Here is a 24,100-nt window from a genome sequence, read left to right as displayed (position 1 = left end):
AGTCAGTAGGCTTTCTCGTACTACCATCTTGCTACGGGTCTTTGGATCTCTGGTAGCACCAGTACCGCGCACAAACAGATTTATTCCCAGGGGAGTTTATAGGATTTGCTATTAGAACCTTCACACTCCAGGTTCTATACCAAGACACCGCCAAAGTCCCGGTGTCCTTTAAGGCCTTAGACGAGAAAGCTAGGATTCCCAGCATGGAGCAAGCCTCTTCCACCTCCCCACAGAGAACTTCCCCAACAGGTAGTCCTCAGGAGAACACTGTCATAATGGCTTAGGGATTTGTTAAACAACATCCTCACGATGGCAGTAGGGCTTCAGATATGCAAAGAAGCCCTTTTCCAGAGCCCTCTTTTTCCGCCCCTCCTGTCTGAGAAAATGCCACCTGTAGACAAAGGCCCTGCAGAATGGGTGCCTTATATTTAGCCCAGTTTGCAGCCAGCTGGTCTTACTGCTGAGCTTTTTCTTTTGGTTTCCAGTTCAAATCAAAGCAAGGTCTAAACCACCCGCTCTCATCAGGAATCTTGTTCTGTATTAAAAGTGGATTACTGTGTACACTGTGATTTGGATCACACCAAGTGTGTGTTTTGTTTTTTTGTTTTTTGTTTTGTTTTGTTTTGTTTTGTTTTGAGACGGAGTCTCGCTCTGTCACCCAGGTTGGAGTGCAGTGGTGCATCTCCACTCACTGCAAGCTCCGCCTCCCGGGTTCACGCCATTCTCCTGCCTCAGCCTCCCACATAGCTGGGACTACAGGCGAACGCCACCACATCCGGCTAATTTTTTGTATTTTTTTTTAGTAGAGGCAGGTTTTCACCGTGTTAGCCAGGATGGTCTGGATCTCCTGACCTCATGATCTGCCCGCCTCGGCCTCCCAAAGTGCTGGGATTACAGGCCTGAGCCACCGCACCCAGCCACCCCAAGTGTGTATTTTAACAAACATTTGAGGAGAATGATTTTATTAGAATGCCACCAGTACTAAGTCTTTTTTTTTCTTTTTTTTTTTTTTTTTTGAGACAGAGTCTTGCTCTGTGGCCCAGGCTGGCACACAGTGGTGGGATCTCAGCTCACTGCAAGGTCTGCATCCTGGGTTCAAGGAATTCTCCTGCCTCAGCCTCCTGAGTAGCTGAGTTTACAGATGTGTGCCACCACGCCCTTGGAGTTTCACCATGTTGGTCAGGCTGGTCTCGAACTCCCGACCTCATGATCCACCTGCCTCGGCCTCCCAAAGTCCTGGGATTACAGGCGAGAGCCACCTTGCCTGGCCCAGTACTAAGTCCTATATCTCAACATTTCACGCATTCAATATAAATAAAGGTAAATCTTAATATAGGGCCTCAGGAATATTACTTTAGTAAAGTAGACACTATCAGTTTTTTGTGGAATTTTTACAGATACATCACTACATGTTTCTAAAAAAAAAAAGGCCATGAAGAGACAAAGACACCAGAAACTATGGCTCCCCAACATTTTGCTCAATTTGTGTAAACATATTCCACTCAGCCATTTGCTTTTAGTTTCCATTGGCTATTAAACTGAGATGTAATCCACTCACCCTCATCAAGCATCTCCTCCTTTTAAGAACTTAGTTTCTGCACAACCAGGTCTTCCCATTTCTACTCTTACTCACTCAGCATCATATCTACGGTGTTTTATTATGATATCAAGTAGTCTTGTGGTATTCTGGAAAGATCTTAGATTTCCATGCCTAAGGAGAGAAGAAAAAAAAAGCTTACCCCTAAGGTCTTAGAGAAGAGCAACTCTAGGCACCAGGCCACATGGTTCTTGTCCTGACTCCCTCCCCAGGTTCCCTGGGAGTTTTACTCCATATTCTAACCTAGTCATTAGGCCTTATATGTTGAGGGAGTGGTGGCTATTTAGTGGGGCTCTAACATAAGGGCTCAGATAGCTCTCAATCCTGACAAGACAAACACAACCCTAGCTGAATGGACACAAATACAGGAATGACTATAAATCCCAATCAGATGAATCACAGGATTTTATCTCATAGTTTCGTCATTTAACATTGGAACAGAAATATTTTCCAGTGTCATTACAAGGCTATGACTTACAACTGTGTCCTACGTCTTTGTTGTGTATGTGTCTTACTGCTTTTCAGTTAGGAATCAGTCCTGTATTTTCTCATTAGTAACGAAGACATGGAATTTGCAAAGTGAAAAGTAACCAACTGCTGATGAAGAGAAATGCGACATCATAAAACTGCGTATTAAACATTGATAACTGTTTCCATGTTTACTCCTATTTTTTCAGTATATAGATAAAAAGTTCTATATATACAGTCAACCACCACAATAAATTTACATTTTACTTGAATTTAGCCATACATAATGATGAAGATTAAAATTTTCACATCTGATTCCTGAGTTCTTGATATTCTCATAAATATTTGCAATATCTGAATTTTTTACAATAAAATATTTGCAAAGAACTACTTCTTTGGACTATTCATCAAAACATGTTTTCAACTTGGACTTTTAAATCTAATATACATATATTTGTACATACATAAACATAGAAATACATATTTATATACAATATAAACATATGTATTTTACATACTTATACCTATGAAAATAAGGATTTTTAATTATTCTCCAAATTTTATTACTAATTCTTACCTTAAAATTTTATCTCTAAAATCTCAAAAGAAGGATAAAAAAATTTAATAAATGATAGTTGAAATAGGCATCTCTCACATTCAGTCACCTAGATGTGTAACCTTAGAAAACTGTAAGATGGATGCACTCACAAAACTCACATGCAGCTAGAACGCTTCATTAGTGTCTCTGTTTATATAACAATGCATTAAAAATGTGAATTTGTTCACCAAAAATGCCATCTTCAAACATATACTCAGTATAACATCTACCATGATTAAAAATTTATAGCTTTGGCTAGGCATGGTGGCTCACAACTATAATTCCCGCACTTTGGGAGGCCGAGGCAGGTAGACAGCTTGAGCTCAGGAGTTCAATACCAGCCCTGGCAATGTAAGTAGACCCTGTGTCTACAAAAAATAACCGGGCATGGTGGGGTACAACAGAAGCCCCAGGTACGTATAGGAGGCAGAGTTGGCAAGATCACCTGATCCCAGGGAGACTGATGCTGCATTGATCCATGATCATGCCACTGCACTCCAGCCTAGGCAACAGTGAGACAGTCTCATATATATATGTGTGTGTGTGTGTGTGTGTGTGTGTGTGTGTGTGTGTATATGTATAGATATATGGCATTTAAAATTTTGTAATATATCTCCAGACAGATATAAATACACACACACTTGACACTGTTTACTTTAAATATAATTGGATGCATAATGTTTGAAATTTGTGCAAAGTCTGCAGTATCGACCTATGCTCTTTGAATAAATATATCTACATCAATATATACTTTTGAGTGCTTGAAATTGTTTTATATTTTACTCTACAAGAACTTTAAGAAATTATAAAGCAGAAGACATATGGTAGGTCAAACATAGTGAGAAGAAATAATCACTTTTCCCTATGCACATATAATATGGACTTTTTAAAACTAATGTTCAATTTCCTCTGTAGTATAACTTTTGTTTGTTTGTTTTGCTATGTTTTGGTTTGATTTGGTTTTTTTGAGATGGAGTATTGCTCTGTCACCCAGGCTGGAGTGCAGTGAAGTGATCCCGGCTTATTGCAAGCTTCCTGAGTAGCTGGGACTACAGGCTCCCACCACCATGCCTGGCTAATTTTTTTTTTTTTTCTTTTTTTGTCTTTTTAGTAGAGACAGGGTTTCACGGTGCTAACCAGGATGGTCTGGATCTCCTGACCTCGTGATCCGCCCGCCTCGGCCTCCCAAAGTGCTGGGATTAGAGGTGTGAGCCACCACCCCCAGCGGTTTTTTATTTTTTTATTTTAGATACGGGGTTTCGCTATATTGACGAGGCTGACCTCGAACTCCTGACCTCAAGCGATCCTCCCATCTCGGACTCCCAAAGTGCTAGGATTATAGGCATGCGGCACCCGGCCACCTGGTAGTATTACTGTTCTAAACAAGTTTTCTTCACTGATAATTTGAGCACTTTTCTAATATAATTATAATGATAGGTTTAAAAGTATTGGCACTTCTTAAAACTGAGTTTGTAAAATTCATATAACATAAAATTAACCATTAAAATGTGTGAAATTGAGTGGCATCTAGTACATTCAAGATGCCGTCCAAGCATTACCACTACATAGTGGCAAATCATTTTCATTACCACAAAACAAAACCCCGGACCCATTAAGCAGTCATTCCGCATTGGGCTCTCTCTGTGCCCAGTCCCTGACAAACACTCATCTGCTTCCCCTCACTACTGATCATAACAATAAGTGGCCCTTTTCAACTTCCTTCTTTCACATAACGTGTTCAAATTTCATGCATTGGTCATCTATCTCTTTGATATCTTTGTTGTTGTACCTGCATCCACACAATTTATCACCTTAAGGAGACAATTTTATGCCATGAAACTTGCTGGATCTGTAACTGTGTGAAGTAAATCATACCCAGATAGACTCAGTGAGGAGTGTATTTAATTTCTGAAAGAACAAGATTCCTGATGAACCTGAGTGGTTTAGGTCTCATTTTGTTTTCACACGGAGTAAAAAAAGGAAAAATGCAACAGTAAGACCAGGTTGCACCAAACTGGACAAATCTCCAGGCAGCCAATTGGGTGGCGCCTTCGTCTCTGGGTGGCGTTTTTTCAGACAGGAAGGGCGGGAGAAAAGGGCTCCAAGATAGGGCTTCCTTGAAAATATGGAGTATTACTGCCACCGTGAGGAAATGGTTTAAAGACTCAATACGCCATTATAGCTTCTTTCGGGGAAGCCTGGCTATGGGGGAAGGTCTGATCTGTGCGAAAGTGGAAGAGGCTTGGGCTCCAGGCTAGGTCTTCTTGGCTTCTCCTGGAACTCCTGAAGAGAAACCTGGACATTGGCGATATCTTGGTGTAGAACCTGGAGAGTGAGGGACTTGGAATGAAGCAGCAGCTGCCAGGCGGTCCTGGCACAGGAAGTCGTGGGGCGGGACTTCGGTTCCTAGGGTGGGCAGGACTGCAGGAACCCACTCAAACACAAATGGAGGCTCTTGGGGACATCTGTCTCATGTAATTGCCCCTTGGAGCAAGAGTCAGCAGGCTTTCACGTGTTGGCATCTTGCTATGGGTCTTTGGGTCTCTGGTAGCATAAGTACCGTGCAAAATCAACAAGGGTATTCCAAGGGAAGTTTACAGGATTTGCTATTAGAACCTTCACTCTCCAGGTTCTATACCAAAATATCGCCAATGTCCATGTCTCTTTTAAGGCCTCAGACAAAAAGGCAAGGGCCCAAGCCTCTTCCACTTCCCCACAGACCAGTCCTTCCCCAACATGTAGTCCTCAGAGAACGCTATAATAACGGCGTAGGGATTCACCAAACGACTTCCTCGCGATGGCAGCAGTGCTGCAGATATGCCAAGAAGCCCTGTCTTTGAGCCCAGGTCTTCCGCCCTTCTTGTCTGAAAAAACGCCACCCATAGACAAAGCGCCACCAAACATGAATGCCTTCTGTTTTGCCCATTTTGGAGCCAGCTGGTCTTACTGCTGCACTTTTTCTTTTTGTTTTGCACTTGAAATCAAACCAAGGCCTAAACCACCTGCCTCCATCAGGAATCTTGTTCTTTCAAAAATGAAATATCCTCATGACCTAGTCTGCCTGGGTTTGATTTACTTCAGAGTTGCAGGACCAGTAATTTCCGTGGCATCAAACTGTCTCTTTCAGGGGATAAATTCGGTGAATGGACACACAAAAAGGAGAAAAGGGCTGAAAGCATGGAAAATATCTTTCCCAGTAAACAATTTAAAAATCCCAAGCGGGAGGGTGCGGTGGCTCAGGCCTGTAATTCCAGCACTTTAGGAGGCCAAGGCGGGCGGAATGACTGAGGTCAGGAGTTGGAGACCAGCCTGTCCTACGTGGTGAAACCCCTGAAACCCCGTTTCTACTAAAAATGCAAAAATTAGCTGGGGATGGTGGCGGGCGTCTGTAATCTCAGCTACTTGGGAGTCTGAGGTAGGAGAATTGTTTGAACCCAGGAGAGGGAGGTTGCGGTGAGCCAAGATCGCGCCACTGCGCTCCAGCCTGGGTAACAGAGCAAGACTGGTCTCAAAAAACAAAACAAAACACAACAAAACAAAAAGCATCTTGGACCTGGCTCCCTGATCAGACATCCAGGGAGTTCTTCGTATTCTAAGAGCCTTCTGTAGTGCATTGTAGGCAACGATTTCGCATGAGTCATTAGAGGAGAAACCAGGTTACGCTCATTACCGCATGCCATATATAGTCCAAATGACATGACACTCATAGTACCTATGTTTAATTCCTGTCCACGTGGCTCAGAGTTTCATCTCATGGTCTCATCATTTGACATCAAAACACAGCATGTCACTATGTCATTACATATTCTTCAAATATTTCCTGAGAATTTATGGGGTGTGTGTGTTTGTGTTTGTGTGTGTCTCTGAGAGTTATAACTTGTCTTTTAGGTATAAGGATTACAGTACTCTCTCAACTAGTAAATTAAAGCATAATGCTTGACAAAGATTAAGAAAAATCCATGTATTAATAATGAAGAAAACTGCTACCATACAACTTGTCAAGGCGACTCATGAACTTTTGGATTATTTCCATGCATATCTTTCAATATGTACATACATTGTTAATTTCATGCAAAAAATAAATGTGTTAAAAGTGGATTACTGTGCACATTGTGGTGTGGATAAGACCAAGTGTGTATTTTACCGAATCTTTCAGATGCGTGAATTCATTAGAATGTCAACAGTACTAAGTTTATATGTCAACATTTCACGCCTTCAATATAAATAAAGGTAAATCTTAAAATAGGGCCTCAGGAATATTGCCTTAAAAAAGTAGACACTATCAGCTTTTTGTTTGAATGTTTACAGATACATCACTACATGCTTCAATAAAAAGGCCAGGAAGATACAAAGACATCAGAAACTATGACTACCTAACATTTTGCTCAATTTGTGTAAACATACTCCACTCTTAGTCATTTGCTTTTGGTTTCCATTGGCTATTAAACTGAGAGGTTATCCACTCACCCTCATAAAGTATCTCCTCTCTTTAAGAACTCAGTTTCTGCACAACCAAGTCTTCCCATTTCTACTCTTTTTCACTCAGCATCATATCTGCAGTGTTTTATTATGATGTCAAATAGTCTTCTCGTATTGGGAACAGACCTTAGTGAGCTATGCCTAAGGAGAGAAGAGAAAAAAAGCTTACCGTTAAGGTCTTGGAGAAGAGCAAATCTAGACACCAGGTCATGTGGTTCTTGTCCCGACTCCCTACCCAGGTTCCCTGGCAGTTCTACTCCATATCTGACCTAGGCAGTAGGCCTTACATGTTGAGGGGGAGGCCAATATGTAGTGGAGCTCTAACATAAGGGTACGGAGAGCTCTCCAGCCTGACAAGACACACACAGCCCTATTTGAATGGACACAAATACACAAATGACTATAAATGCTAATCAGATGGATCACAGGATTTTGTCTCATGGTTTCATTATTTAACATTGGAACAGAAATATTTTCCAGTGTCATTAAAAGGCTGTGACTGTGTTCTGTGACTTTGTTTTGTATGTGTCTTATTGTTTTTCAGTTAGGAATCAGTCCTATATTTTCTCGTTATTAACAAAGCCGTGGAACTTGCAAAGAAGATAAAAATAATCATATGCTGATCAAGAGAAAAGCAATGCCATAACATTGTGTATTAAACACTGATAAACAGTTTCATATTATGGGCCAGGCGTGGTGGCTCACACCTGTAATCCCAGCACTTTGGGAGGCTGAGGTGGGCAGATCACGAGGTCAGGAGTTTGAGACCGGCCTGGCCAGCATGATGAAACCCCATATCTACTAAAAATACAAAAATGTAGCCGGGTATGGTGGCGCATGCCTGTAGTCCCAGCTACTCAGAAGGCTGAAGCAGGAGAATTGCTTGAATCCAGTAGGCGGAGGTTGCAGTGATCTGAGATCATGCAACTGCATTCCAGCCTGGGCAACAGAGCGAGACTCTGTCTCAAAAACAAACACACACACAAACAGTTCCATATTTACTCCCATTTTTTCAACACAGAGACAAAGTTCGATCTATACAGTTTACACCTAATGTAAATGACGAGTTAATGGGTGCAGCACACCAACATGGCACATGTATACATGTGTAACAAACCTGCACGTTGTGCACATGTACCCTAGAACTTAAAGTATAAAAAAAACCACAACAATAAACTAACATTTTAGTTGAATGTAGCTATACATAAGGTTGAAGACAGTTTCACATATGATTCCTGAGGAGTTTTTCATATTCTCATAAAAAATTTGCAATATCTAAATTTTAGACAATAAAATATTTGCAGAGAACTTCTTGATTGGACTATTCATGAAAACATAAGTACTCGGCCGGTTGCGGTGGCTCACGCCTGTAATCCCAGCACTTTGGGAGGCCGAGGCGGGTGGATCACGAGGTCAGGAGTTAGAGACCAGCCTGGCCAACATGGTGAAACCTGATTCTACTAAAGATACAAAAATTAGCTGGGCGTGGTGGCAGGCACCTGTAATCCCAGCTACTCAGGAGGCTGAGGCAGTAGAATCGCTTGAACAGGGGAGGCAGAGGTTGTAGTGAGCAGAGACTGTGCCTCTGCACTCTAGCCTCTGCCACAGAGTGAGACTCCATCTCAAAACAAACAAAAAATAAGTAGTCAATTTGTACTTTTAAGTATAATATATTTATGCATATATAAACATAAATACATATTTGTATACAATATAAATGTATGTATTATGCACACTTATACCTCTGAAAACTGACATTTTTAATTCTTCTCGAATTTTTATTCCTAATTCTTTCCTTAAAATTTGATCTTTGAAATCCTAAAAGAAAGATTAAAAAATTCAATAAATGATAGTTGAAATAGGCATCTCTCACATTCAATCACCTTGATGTGTGAACTAAGAAAACTACAAGATGGATGCATTCACACAACTCACATGCCGCTAAAATGCTTCATTAGTGTCTCTGTTTATATAATGATGAATTAAAGACATGATTTGTTGGCCAAAAATACCATCTTCAAACATATACTCACTATAACACCTATCAAGATTAAAAATATATAGCATCGGCCGGGCACAGTGGCTCACAACTGTAATCCCAGCACTTTGGGAGGCCAAGGAGGTGGATAGCTTGAGCCCAGGAGTTCAAGACTAGTCCTGGCAATGTAGTGAGACCCCGTCTCTACAAAAAATAGCCGGGCATGGTGGCTTGCAATGGAAACCCCAGCTACTCAGGTAGTGGAGGTAGGAGGACCACCGGAGCCCAGGGAGGTTGATGCTGCAATGAACCATGATCATGCCATTGCACTCCAGCCTGGGCAACAGAGTGAGACACTGTCTAAAATATATATATATATATATAAAAAATACATATATATAGATGGCATTTAAAATTTTGTAATATACCTACAGACAGATACACACACACTCAACACAGTTTACTCTAAATATAATTGAATTCATATTGTTAGAAATTTTGTACAAAATCTTCAGCATCACCTTATACTCTTTGAATATATCTACGTCAATATTTACTTTCAAGTGTTTGAATTTTTTTCATATTTTACTCTAGAACTTTAAGAAATTATAAAGCAGAAAACATACGATAGGTCAACCACAGTGAGAAGAAATAATCAATTTTCCCTATGCTCATATAATATGAACTTTATAAACTAATGTTCAAATTCTCCTGTAGTGTAACTGGTTCTTTTTCTTTCTTCTTTTTTTTTTTTTTCCTAAATTTTAGATATGGGGTTTCGCTATGTTGACCAGGCTGATCTCGAACTCCTGGCCTCAAACGATGCACTCAACTCGGCCTCCCGAAGTGCTAGTATTACAGGCATGAGGCACCGAGCCTGGCTGCCTTGTAGTATATCTGTTAAAACAAGTTTTCTTCACTAAAAACTTGAATACTTTTCAAATATAATTAATTATTCATGGAAATAATGATAGGTTTAAATGTATTGGCTCTTTTAAAAACTGAATTTGTAAAATTCATAAAACAAAAAATTAATCATTAAAATGTGTGAAATTGAGTGTATATTCACAATGCACTGCGAGCATTACCACTATCTAGTGGCAAATCATTTTCATTACCACAAAATAAAACCTCGGACTCATTAAGTTGTCATTCCCCGTTCTACTCTCTGCCCAGCCCCCGGCAAACACTCATCTGCTTTCCCTCACTACTGATTATCAGACTAAGTGGCCTTTTTGTTTTCCTTCTTTCACTTAGCATGTTTCAAATTTCTTGCATTGGTTATCTATCCATCTGATATCTATCTTCGTTGTTGTACCTTCATCCACTCAATTTATCACCTGAAGGAGACACTACGCCATGCAACTTCCAGGACCTGTAACTGTGTGAGGTAAATCATACCCAGATAGACTCAATGAGCAGTATATTTAATTTCTGAAAGAACAAGATTCTTCATGAGCATGGGTGGTTTAGGCGTCATTTTGTTTAAAGATGGGGGAAAAAAAAAAGCGAAAATTCAACCGTAAGACCAGGTTGCACCAAACTGGACAAATCTCCAGGCAGCCATATTGGGTGGCGCCTTTGTCTCTGGGTGGCGTTTTTTCAGACAAGAAGGGCGGGAGAAAAGGACTCCAAGATAGGGATTTCTTGAAAATGTGAAGCACTACTGCCACCGCGAGGAAATCGTATAAAGGCATAATACGCCATTACAGTGTCCTTCCCGGAAAGATTCGCTGTGGGGAGAAGTCTGAACTGTGGGAGGTGGTAGACGCTTGGGCTCCAGGTCTTCTTGCTTTCTCCTCTAAGGCCTGAAGAGAGGCCTTAACGCTGGCGGTATCTTGGTGTAGAATCTGGAGTGTGATGGGCTTGGACTAAACCAGCAGCCGCCAGGCTGTCCTGGCACAGGAAGTCGTGGGGCGGGGCCTCGGTTCCTCCTGGTGTGGGCAGGACTGCAGGAACCCTTCCAAAGACGCATGGAGGCTCTTGCGGGCATCTGTCTCTTCTTCCTGTCCCTTGGAGCCAGAGTCAGCCAACGTTTTCGTGCTGGCTATGGATCTTTGGGTCTCTGGTAGCATCAGTACCGCGCACATAGAACAGGGTTATTCCAGGAGAAGTTTACAGGATTTGCTTTCAGAATGTTCACTCCCCAGGTTCTATACCAAGATACCGCCAATATCCAGTTCTCTTTTAAGGCCTTAGATGAGAAGACAAGGACTCCTACCTAGAATGGAGCCCAAGCCTTTTCCCCCTTCCCACAGATCAGACTTTCCCCAACAGGTAGTCCTTACGGGAAGAACCCTGTAATGGCGGAAGGATTTTTTTTTTTAAACGACATCCTCGCGATGGCAGTATGGCTCCAGATATAGGAAGAAACCCTGTTTCAGAGTCCTCTTCTCCCGCCCTTCCTGCCTGAAAAAAAAGCCACCCATAAATAAAGGCGTTCCAAACCTGCATGCCTTGTATCTTGCAGTTTGGAGCTTGCTGGTCTTACTGCTGCACTTTTTCTTTTGATTTTCAACTTGAAATCAAACCAAAGGCCGGGCGCAGTGGCTCACGCCTGTAATCCCAGCACTTTGGGAGGCCAAGGAGGGCAGATCACCTGAGGTCGGGAGTTCGAGACCAGGTTGACCAATATGGAGAAACCCCATCTCTATTAAAAATACAAAATTACCCGGGCGTGGTGGCGCATGCCTGTAATCCCTGATACTCGGGAGGCTGAGATAGGAGAATCGCTTGAATCCGGGAGGCTGAGATAGGAGAATCGCTTGAACCCGGGAGGCGGAGGTTGCAAGATCGCGCCATTGCATCCAGCCTGGGCAACAAGAGAGAAACTCCGTCTCAAATAAAAAAAAGAAAGAAAGAAAGAAAAGAAATCAAACCAAGGCCTAAACCAGCTGCCCTCATCAGGAATCTTGTTCTTTCAAAAATTACGTAGTCTCCTGAGCTAGTCTGTGTTAGTTTTATTTGCTTCAGAGTTACAGGTCCAGTAATTTCCGTGGCATCAAACCGTCTCTTTCAGCGGATAAATTCGGTGAGTGAACGCACAAAAAGGAGAAAAGGGCTGAAAGCAGAAAAGATCTTCTCCTGCAAACAATTTTAAAATCCCAGAGTTCTTTGACCTGGCTCCCCTGTGAGACATTCAGGGAGTTCTCCCTATTCTGAGAGCCTTATGCGTCTTCTGTGGTGCATTGTAGGCAAGAATTTGGCATGAGCCACTAGAGAAGAAACCAGGTGATGCTCATCACTGCATGCCATATATATTCAAAGTACATATGTTCAATTCCTGTCAAAGTTACTCTGAGTTTCATCTAATGGTCTCATTGTTTAACATCAAAACACAGCATGTGCCCATGCCATCACATATTCTTCAAGTATTTCCTGAGACTTTATGGGCTGTGTGTGTTTATAATTGTGTGTTTCTCTGAGAGTTTTATAATCTGTCTTTTAGGTATAAGGATTACAGTATTCTCCAAATAGTAAATTAAAGAATAATGCTTGACAAATATTAAGAATAGTCCATGTATTAATAACGAAGAAAACCGCTACCATACAACTTGTCAAGGCAACTCATGAATTTTTGGATTATTTCCATTCATATCTCTCAATAAGTACATTGTTAATTTCAGCAAAAAATAAATCTATATTAAAAGTGGATTACTGTGTACACTGTGGTTTGGATCAGACCAAATGTGTATTTTAAGAAACCTTTGAGGAGCACGAATTCATTTGAATGTCCACAGTACTAAGTCTTATTTTTCAACATTTCACACCTTCAATATAAATAAAGGTAAATCTTTTTTTTTTTTTTTTTTTTGAGACAGAGTTTCACTCTTTCGCCCAGGATGGAGTGCAGAGGCACAATCTCAGCTCACTGCAACCTCTGCCTTCTGGTTTCAAGTGATTCTCCTGCCTCAGCCTCCCAGGTAGCTGGGATTACAGGTGTGTGCATCCACACCTTACTAATTTTTGTATTTTTGGTAGAGACAGGGTTTCACTATGTTGGCCAGGCTGGTCTCGAACTCCTGACCTCGTGATCGGTCAGCCTCGGCCTCCCAAAGTGCTGAGATTATAGGCATGAGCCACTGCGCCTGGCAAATAAAGGTAAATCTTAAAATACAGCCTCAAGAATATTACTTTAGTAAAGTAGACACTATCAACTTTTTGTTTGAATGTTTACACATACATGACTACACATTTCAAAAAGGCGGCCATGAAGAAACAAAGACACCAGAAACTATGGCTACCCAATATTTTGCTCAATTCATGTAAACATGTTCCACTTAGCCATTTTCTTTTGGTTTCCATTGGATATTAAACAGTTATGTAATCCACTCACCCTCATCAAGCATTTCCTCTTTTCAAGAACTCAGTTACTGCACAACCAAGTCTTCCCATTTCCACTCTTACTCAGCATCATATCTGCAGTGTTTTATTATGATGTCAAATAGTCTTATAGTTTTGGAGACAGACCTTAGGCTTCCATGCCTAAGGAGAGAAGAAAAAAAAGTCTTACCCCTAAGGTCTTTCAGAAGAGCAAATCTAGGCACCAGGCCATGTGGTTCTTGTCCTGACTCCCTACCCAGGTTCCCTAGGAGTTTTACCGCACGATCTGACCTAGTCGTTAGGCCTTATATGTTGAGAGGGAGGGCAATATTTAGTAGGGCTCTAACATAAGGGTTCGGGTAGCTCTCCAGCCTGACAAAACACACACAGCCCTAGTTGAATGGACAAAAATACTGGAATGACTATAAATTCTAATCAGATGGATCACAGAATTTTGTCTCATGGTTTCATTATTTAACATTGGAACAGAAATATTTTCCAGTGTCATTAAATGGCTATGACTTAAGACTGTGTCCTATAACTTCGTTGTGTATATGTCTTACTCTTTTTCATTAGGAATCAGTCCTATATTTTCTCATTAGTAACAAAGACATGGAACTTGCAAAGTAAAAAAGTAACCATATGCTGATGAAGAGAAAAGCAATGTCATAAAACTATATATTAAACACTGATAACCATTTCCATATTTACTCCCATTTTTTCAATATACAGATAAAAAGTTCTATGTATACAGTCAAACACACAATAAATTTACATTTTAATTGAATTTAGCTATACATAAGGTTGAAGAATTAAAAGTTTCACATCTGATTGCTGAGGAGTTTTTGATATTCTCATAAAAAATTGCAATATCTGAATTTTAGACAATAAAATATTTGCAAAGAACTTCTTATTTGGACTATTCATGAAAACATAAGTTCTCAATTTTCACTTTTAAATCTAAAAAATACATATACATATATAAATATATATAAATATATTAATTTTCTTTTTGAGATGGATTCTCTCTCTGTCTCCCAGGCTGGAGTGCAGTGATGCCATCTTGGTTCACTGCAACTTCCACTTCCCGGGCTCAAGGGATTCTCCTGCCTCAGCCTCCAGAGTAGCTGAGACTACAGGTGTGCGCCACCACGCCCAGTTAATTTTGTATTTTTAGTAGAGATGGGGTTTTGCCATGTTAGCCAAGCTGGTCTCGAACTCTGGACCTCAGGTAATCTGCCCGCCTCGGCCTCCCAAAGTGCAGGGATTACATGAGTGAGTCACCGTGCCTGGCTAAAAAATATATATATTTAAACATACATAAACATATAAATACATATTTATCTACAATATAAACAGATGTATAATACATACTTATACCTCTGAAAATTAGAATTTTCAATTCTTCTAGAATTCTTATTCCTGATTCTTACCTTAAAACTTTATCTTTAAAACCTTCTAAGAAAGATAACAAAATTCAATAAATTGTAGTTGAAATAGGCATCTCACACATTCAGTCACCTAGATGTGTAACCTAAGAAAACTGTATGACCAGGCACAGTGGCTCATGCCTGTAATCCCAGCACTTTAGGAGGCCGAGGCGAGTGGATCACGAGGTCAGGAGTTCAAGACCAGCCTGGCCAACATGGTAAAACCCCATCTCCACTGAAAATACAAAAATTAACTGGGAATGGTGTCGCATGCCTGTAATCCCAGCTACTTGGGATTTGTTTGAACCGGGAATTTGTTTGAACTTGGGGAATTGTTTGAACCGGGACCCGGAAGGCAGAGGTTGCAGTGAGCCAAGATCATGCCACTGCACTCCAGCCTGGGCTACAGAGTGAGACTCCGTCTCACAAAAACAAAAAACAAACAAACAAACAAACAAAAACAAAAAGAAAGCTGTAAGATGGATGCATTCACACCACTCACATGCAGCTAGAATGCTTCATTAGTGTCTCTGTTTATATAACGATGAATTGAAGATATGAATTTGTTGGCCAAAAATGCCATTTTCAAACATATACTCATTATAACATCTACCATGATTAAAAATGTATGGCATTGGCCAGGCATAGTGGCTCACAACTGTAATCCCAGCACTTTGGGAGGCCAAGGCAGGTGGATAGCTTGAGCCCAGGAGTTCAAGGTCAGCCCTGGCAATATAGTGAGACCTTGTCTATACAAAAAATACAAAAAATAGGTGAGCATGGTGGTATGCAATGGAAGCCCCAGCTACATAGGAATCAGAGGTGGGAGGACCACCTGAGCCCAGGGAGGTTGATGCTGCAGTGAGCCATAATCATACCACTGCACTCCAGCCTGGGCAACAGAGTGAGACACTGTCTAAAAAGTCATACATACACAGCATTTAAAATTTTGTAATATACCTACAGACAGATATAAATACACACACACTCGACACAGTTTAAATATAATTGGATGCCTAATGCTTGAAATTTTGTACAAAATCTTTAGTATTACCTTATACTCATTGAATATATCTACATCAATATATACTTTTGAGTGCTTGTAATTTTTTCATATTTTACTCTAGGAGAAGTTTAAGAAATTATAAAGTAGAAACCACACGGTAGGTCAAACATAGAAGATATAATCACTCTTGCCTATGCACACATAATACCAACTTTTATAAATTAATGTTCAAATTCCCCTGTAGTATAACTGTTTTTTATTTATTTACTTTTTAAATTTTAGATACGGGGCTTAGCTATGTTGATCAGGTTGATCTCGAACTCCTGGACTAGAGTGACGCTTCCATCTCAGCCTCCCAAAGTGCTAGGATTAGAGGCATGAGGCACCGTATCAGGCCACCTTGTAGTATAATAGTTAAAACAAGTTTTCTTCACTGATAACTTGAGTACTTTTCAAATAGAATTAATTATTCATGGAAATAATGACAGCTTTAAAAGTATTGGCACTTTTTAAAACTGAGTTGGTAAAATTCACATAACATAAAATTAACCATTAAAATGTGTGAAATTCAGTGGCATTTAGTACATTCACAATGCAGTGCAAGCACTATCTCTATCTATTGGCAAAGCATTTTCATTACCACAAAAGAAAACCCTGGACCCATTAAGCAGTCATTCCCCATTCCACTCTCTGCCCAGCCCCTGACAAACATTCATCTACTTTCCCTCACTACTGATCATCTCAGTAAGTGGTCTTTTTAGTCTTGTCTCTTTCACTTAAGGTGTTTTCAAATTTCTTCCATTGGTTATCTTTTTGATATCTCTCTCTCTCTCTCTCTTTTTTTTTTTTTTTGAGACGGAGTCTCGCTCTGTCACCCAGGCTGTAGTGCAGTGGTGCAATCTCAGCTGACTGCAAGCTCCGCCTCCTGGGTTCACGTTATTCTCCTCCCTCAGCCTCCCAAGTAGCTGGGACTACAGGTGCCCACCACCACGCCCAGCTATTTTTTTTTTTTTAATTGTTTAGTAGAGACGGGGTTTCACCGTGTTAGCCAGGATGGTCTGGATCTCCTGACCTAATGATCCGCCTGCCTTGGCCTCCCAAAGTGCTGGAATTACAGGCGTGAGACACTGTGCCCAGCCTAAATTCATCCTTTTGCATGTGCATAACCAGTTGTCTAAGTACTGTTTGTTAAAGACTCTATTAACTACTCATGAAATGACCTTAATAACTTTGTCAAAAATGAATTGACAACAATGTCTGGGTTTATTTCCAGACTCTCCATCTCTTCCATTAATCACTGTGTGTATTCTTACTTAATTATCACACTGCTTTGATTATTCTAGCTTTTCTAGTAAGTTTTGAAATCTAGAAGTGTGACTCTTCCGCCTTGATTTTTCTTACTCAGACTTTACATTGGTTATCAGATCTCTTGCAATTTAACAGGATCTTTAGAATTTGTGTTCCTTTTTTACAAAAACAACCAATGCTCATTGGGATAATAAGAAGGATTGCATTAAATTTATAGATCTCAATGGGTAGTATTGGTATGTTAAAAATATTTTGTCTTCCAACCCATTACCACGGGATGTCCTTTTTTAAAATCAGGGTTATCTTTAACTTCTTCTACAATATTTTGTGATTTTCAATGTATAAGACTTTCATCTATTAACTATTGTCCTAAAAATATGATTCATTTTGATGCTATTGTAAAGGGAATTGCTTTCTTAATTTTCAGATTATTCATTGCTAGTGTACACAAATAAAACTACAACTGATTTTTCCGAGTTAATGTTCTATCCTGCTGTGCTTGTGAGATACTGTTCACTAGCTCTAATGTTGTTTTTTTCTGGATTTTTAAGCATTTTTTATAAGATCATCGCATTCGTGAAGAGAAATAATTTCAATTTTTTCTTTTCAATTGGGTTGTCTTTTATATAGCTTCATTGCCTGATGCCCCGGGCTAGAATTTTAAGTATAATGTTCAATAGAAGTGGCAAAAGTGGATGTTCTTCTCTTCATGATTTTAGAAGCAAAGCTTTCAGTCTTTCCCTCTTGACTATATTATTAGCTGTAGGTTTTTAATAAATGCCCCATATATCGTGCTGAGAAAATGATCTTCTAATTATACATTATTAATTGTTTTGAGTTGCTTTTCTGGAGAGATGGACTAACAGAAAGTGTCTACTGCACCATTTTCACTGATGTCACTTTTGTCACCTGTTTTTGAATCTGTAGAAACATTCATCCTTCTTCAAAATCTGCCTGATGCAACAGTCATACATGAAAAAGCAAAGTTGTTACAGTTAGTTACATAGGCAATGAGCAGGGCAGTAAAGGGCTCTCCCCCAACCAATAGGAATGTCACCTGATGGTTCAGCAATGATCACATTGTGCCCCTAAAAAATGATAATTTGGTAGCACGGGAGAGGCAATCTCCTGATGGTCCACACGTTAATATTAAAAGTGTGAATTGAATGCAGGCCCCAGGGAGAAGCAGCTTCTTGGGCATGCATATTAAGAGAAAAGATGGCAAAATATGACATTCCAGGTGCATGCCACCAGGAAAAAGGAAAAAAGCCTCAGATGGGCATGTGTATAACTCCCTGAACACACTGCACAGTGCTCAATTCCAAACGGTAAGGAGAGCACTGCGCATGCGGAAAGCTCACCCTAAAGGAAGAATCATGGGAAAGTGGCGAGCCTATAAGGTCCCAGGATCAAGGTTAAAAGGTCTTTTTGTTCTCTTGGCCAGTCAGGCACCCACTTGGATGTCTTCTGAGCGTTCTTTCTTTCCTTTCTTTCCTGTTCTAAAGCCTGTTAAATAAATTTCCAATCCTGCTCTGAATTTTGCCTCAGTCTCTTTTTCTGCTTTATGCCCCTCAGTTGAGTTTTTTCTTCTGAGGAGGCAAGGACTGAAGTTCCTCTGAACCTATATGGACATGCTGCCTGTTACTCGGGGTAACTTGGTTCTCTGCCACCACTAACAAAGTGAGATCATGGGTAATGCTACCTCCAACAGACAAGCACTTTTAAAATGTGGATTGATTTTCAATCCTTTTCACTCCTTTTGGTTCCCATCCCTTTATGTGTAACAACTACACTAAGAAAGTAAATAAACAAAAAATTTAAAAACAGGAACGACCTAGCACAGTCGCTTAAGGCTGTAATCCAGCACATTGGGGAGTCAAGACGAGATGATCACATGAAGTCAGGAGTTTGAGACCAGCCTGGCTCACATGGTGAAACGCCGTCTCTACTAAAAGTACAAAAATTAGCCGAACATGGTGGAGCCCACCTGTAGTCTCAGCTGTTCAGGTGGCTGAGACAAGAGAATCCCTTCAACCTGGGAGACAGAGGATGCAGTGAGCTGAGATCGTGCCACCGCACTCCAGGCTGGGTGACAGAGCAAGACTCCATCTAAAAAAACAAAACCAAAAAACAACTCTACTAGAAGATGTGAAACTTTAGGTCCTTTCAGTCTCTAGACAGCTAGATGCCCTTGAGACTATCAGAAAACATACTGGCTCCTGCTTTATCACACCTGGAACAGGCCTGTGTTTGGTGTTCTCATACTGCTGCAACAAAGGACCATGATATGGTAATACTGCCTGAAAGCCTGCTAACTCTTGCTCCAAGGGGCAGAACATATCACACACATCCATCCCCCCACATACAGCATCTAATGTCTCAGGAAATGCCTGAAGAATATGTGATGCATGGGAACATGCTGTGTTCTGGTATTAAATGTTGAGACCATGAGATGAAACTGAGTAATCTCTACAGGAAATGAACATAGGGACTATGAGGATCAAGCCATGTGGAGCATATATGGCAGGGAGTAATGACTGCTCTCTAGTCCTCACTCTATGACTTAAACCAAATTTTTGCCTACAATGCAACCCGTGATTCTAGAACATGAAGAACTCTCTGGTTGTCCGAGAGGGGAACCAGGTCAAAGATCACCAGGATTTTTAAACTGTTTGCCAAAGATCTTCTCCAAGTTTCAGATATATTTTTTCCTTATTGTACCTTTATCCACCCAATTTATCACCTGAAGGAGACAATTTAATGCCATGGAACTTGCTGGACCTGTAACAGTGTGATGTAAATCATACCCAGATAGACTCAGCGAGGAGTATATTTTAATTTCTGAAAGAACAAGATTCCTGAGGAGCATGGGTGGTTTAGGCCTCATTTGTTTTCAGGTGGAAAGAAAATAGCAAAAAGTCAACAGTAAGACCAGGTTGCACTAAACTGGACAAATCTCCTGGTGGCCATGTTTGGTGGCGCCTTTGTCTCTGGGTGGCGTTTTTTCAGGCAGAAAAGGCGGGAGAAGAGGGCCCCTAGACAGAGCTTTCATGAAAACGTGAATCACTACTGCCACCGTGAGGAAATCGTTTAAACACAGAATCCGCCATTACAGCGTCCTTCCCTGGAAGCCTCACTGTGGGGGAAGATCTGATCTATGCCGAGGTGGAAGAGGATTGGGCTCCAGGCTACGTCTTCTTGGCTTCTCTTCTAAGGTCTTAAGAGAGGCCTGGACATTGGTGGTATCTTGGTGTAGAACCTGGAGAGTGAGGGGCTTGGATTGAAGCAGCAGTTGCCAGGCAGTCCTGGCACAGGAAGTTCCGGGGCAGGGCCTCCTTTCCCCAACTTGTGGGCAGGACAGCAGGAACCCACCCAAACACACATGCAGGCTCTTGTGGGCATCTGTCTCCTGTTCCTGCCCCTTGGAGCAAGAGTTGGCAGGCTTTCACATGCTGGCATCTTGCTACGGGTCTTTGGGTCTCTGGTAGCATCAGTACCGCGCACAAGGAGCATGGTTTTACCAAGGGACATTCACAGTATTTACTTTCCCTCACTCTCCAGGTTCTATACCAAGACACTGCCAATGTCCAGTCTTTGTGTGTGTGTGTGTGTGTGTGTGTGTGTGTGTGTGTGAGAGAGATGGAGTCTCGCTGTGTGGCCCAGGCTAGAGTGCAATGGCGAGATCTCGGCTCACTGCAACCTCCCCTTCCCAGGTTCAAGCGATTCTCAGCTTCCTGAGTAGCTGGGATTACAGGCGCCTGCCACCACATCTGGCTAATTTTTGTATTCTTAGTAGATATGGGGTTTTACCATGCTGGCCAGGCTGGTCTCGAACTCCCGACCTCAGGCGATCTGCCCACTTCGGCCTCCAAAAGTGTGGTCTTAGAGGAGAAGGCAAGGATGAGCAGCTCAACTCTCTTCCCTCTCCCCACAGGCCAGACCTTCCCCAACAGGTGGAAGGATTGTCCTCAGGGGAAGGACATTGACATGGCTTAGGCATAGGGCGTAGGGTGTCGTTAAACTAAGTTCTCACAGTGGCAGTAGTGCTCTAGATGTGTCAACAGGTGTCTTGGAGTCCTCTTCTCCCGCCCTTCTTGTCTGAAAAAACACCACCCAGAGACAAAGGCACAAGGAAACATTGCTTCCTCGCTTTTTGCCCAGTTTGGAGTCATCAGGTCTTACTGTGGCACTTTTGCTTTTGTTTTCCATCTGAAATCAAACCAAGGCCTAAACCACCCACCCTCATCAGAAATCTTATTTGTTCAGAAATTTAAAATCCTCCTAACCTAGTCTATATGATTATGATTTACCTCAGATTTATAGGTCCAGTACTTTCCATGGCATCAAACTGTCTCCCTCTGGGGATAAATTTGGGGATGAAGGCACAAGCATAAAATTGCTTGAGTCTCCCAGACCAGCAGGATTTACAAATCCTGGTGGTCTCTGTTCTGGCCCCCCTTCCAGACAACCAGGGAGTTCTTCATGTTTTAGCTCATGTGTTGCATTGTAAGCAACAATTTGGCATAGAGGAAGGACCAGATAGCTGTCATTACTGCATGCCATATATGCTCCACATAGCATGATACTCATACTACATATGTTCAATTCCTATCAAGGTTATTCAAAGTTTCATCTCCTGGTCTCGCCATTTAACATAAAAACTCAGCATGTTCCCATTACACTACATATTCTTCAAGTATTTCCTGAGGGTATGTCTGTTTGTGTGTATGTGTGCGTGTGTATTTTATAATTTGTCTTTTAGATATAAGTCTTACAGTATTCTCCCACTAGTTAATTAAAGAATAATGCTTGACAAAGAGTGAGAACAATCAATGTACTGATAAAGATGAAAAGCACTACAACACAATTTGTCAAGGCAATAAATAAATAAATTTGGATTATTTCCATGCATATACATACATACATATATATATATACACACACATACACACTTTATTTTTTCTTTTTTGAGACCAAAACTCTATCACCCAGGCTGGAGTGAAATGGCTCATTGTAACCTCCAGGTTCAAGTGATTCTCCTGCCTCAGCCTCCTGAGTAGCTGGGGTTACAAGTGCACGCCACCAGGCCTGATTACCTGTTTTTGGATTGTTTTTTTCTTTTTTTTTGAGACAGAGTCTCACTCTGTTGCCCAAGCTGGAGTGCAGTGGTGTGATCTCTGCTCACTGCAACCTCTGCCTCCCGGGTTCAAGTGATTCTCCTTCCTCAGCCTCCTGAGTAGCTGGGACTAAAAGCACATGCCACTCACCTGGCTAATTTTTGTGTTTTTAGTAGAGACAGGGTTTCACTGTGTTAACCAAGATGGTCTTGATCTCCTGACTTCATGATGCGCCCACCTAGGCCTCCCAAAGTGCTGGGATTACAGGCGTGAGCCACTGTGACCAGCCCCAATTGTTTTGTATTTTTAGTAGACACGGATTTCGACATGTTGGCCAGGCTGTTCTCGAACTCCTCCCCGCAAGTGATCCAATCACCTTGGCCTCCCAAAGTGCTGGGATTGCATGTGTGAGCTACCACACCTGGCTATACATACATTCCTAATTTCATGTAAATAACAAATCTGTATTGAAATTGGATCACACTCTACATTGTGGTTTGGAGCAGATCAAGTGTGTATTTTAACAAAGCTTTCAGGAGGATGAATTCATTTGAATATCATAAATGGTAAGCGTTGTTTTCAACATCGCAAGCCTTCAGTGTAAATGAAGGTAAATCTGAAAAATATACACTCAGAAACATTCCTTTAGAAATATAGACACTATTCATTTTTTGTTTAAATTTTTACAGATGCATCACAATGCTCACATTGGTTCTCTAGAATACATACATGACTGTATGTTTGGTTTAAGGTTATGACATGTTAGAAGTAGAGTAAAATACACTGGGCGCGGTGGCTCACGCCTGTAATCCTAGCACTTTGGGAGGCCGAGGCGGGTGGATCACCAGGTCGGGAGATCGAGACCATCCTGGCTAACACGGTGAAACCCCATCTCTACTAAAAATACAAAAAATTAGTCGGGCATGGAGATGGGCACCTGTAGTCCCAGCTACTCAGAAGGCTGAGGCAGGAGAATGCTGTGAACCCGGGAAATGGAGCTTGCAGTGAGCCGAGATTGTGCCACTGCACTCCAGCCTGGGTGACAGAGCGAGACTCTGTCCCTCCCCTCACCCCCCCACCCAAAAAAAAAAGAAGTAGAGTAAAATACACTTTACTTTGCTATTTATCTTATGGTGTGGTAGGTTCAATCCTCAAGGTTCAACAATTTGCTTTTCTCCCTAAATCAGAGGCAGGGAATGGCTGTTTATGAGGACACAGAGAATGCAATTAAGATTTTGTGAGAGCTAAAGGGACTACCTGGTGCAGATGAATGACATGTATCCAACCTAAATGGGAATGATAGGCTCATTGCCCCACCGCACTATCTTCCATTTCAGAAGAAACCATTCAACCTCCTTGTCACTACCACTGTGATTCAGCTAGGTGTGATTTCCATTCCAGGCTTCCATCCACTGCCCAGGCACATAGCCTCTATTAAACATAGTTAGCAAGGAGTGAATAAAAGATCACTTAGCCTAAAGAATTCTAGGTTTGGGTACATCAGCATTTCTACCTTCAGATATGAGATACTGTCCCACAAGTATCTGTATTCTTCCGAGAAAATGGTCAGGTCAAACTATTCCTCCATAGGAGGTAGTTTAGCAGTTGTCTAACTCTACTTTAGGTGAAATACTCTGGGGAGGTAAGATATCAAGGGTCACGGAGAAATGCTTCCCAGAGAGTCTCCAAGACACTTGTGCATGCCAATAGCATCTACGTATGCAGATCATCACTCAATTAGACACAGTGAAAGATGTCAAAAAAGCCAGGCTACCCTAGAATGCCTTACCCTGGAA

General features: G+C 41.3%; 1 long non-coding RNA gene across 13 annotated transcripts in view; it reads right to left on the bottom strand.

Annotated features, from left to right (window-relative positions):
• LOC110742127 overlaps window positions 1–24,100 on the bottom strand; it is a 123,828-nt gene that overhangs the window by 38,258 nt on the left and 61,470 nt on the right. For 11 of the 13 annotated variants that reach the window (XR_004180618.1, XR_004180612.1, XR_002519488.2 and 8 more), the window contains 3 exons: window positions 13,457–13,605; window positions 7,131–7,283; window positions 1,559–1,711 (listed from right to left, as the gene is read on the bottom strand). This is a non-coding gene — a long non-coding RNA (uncharacterized LOC110742127). Of the gene's footprint in view, window positions 1–1,558; window positions 1,712–7,130; window positions 7,284–8,884; window positions 8,961–13,456; window positions 13,606–24,100 lie in introns of all 13 variants that reach the window. The other 2 variants (XR_004180614.1, XR_004180619.1) reach the window with 2 other exon arrangements.

The sequence above is a fragment of the Papio anubis genome, chromosome X (assembly GCF_008728515.1).
Source record: "Papio anubis isolate 15944 chromosome X, Panubis1.0, whole genome shotgun sequence".
Taxonomy (NCBI): domain Eukaryota; kingdom Metazoa; phylum Chordata; class Mammalia; order Primates; family Cercopithecidae; genus Papio; species Papio anubis.
This window is presented reverse-complemented; position numbering and strand designations above follow the sequence as displayed.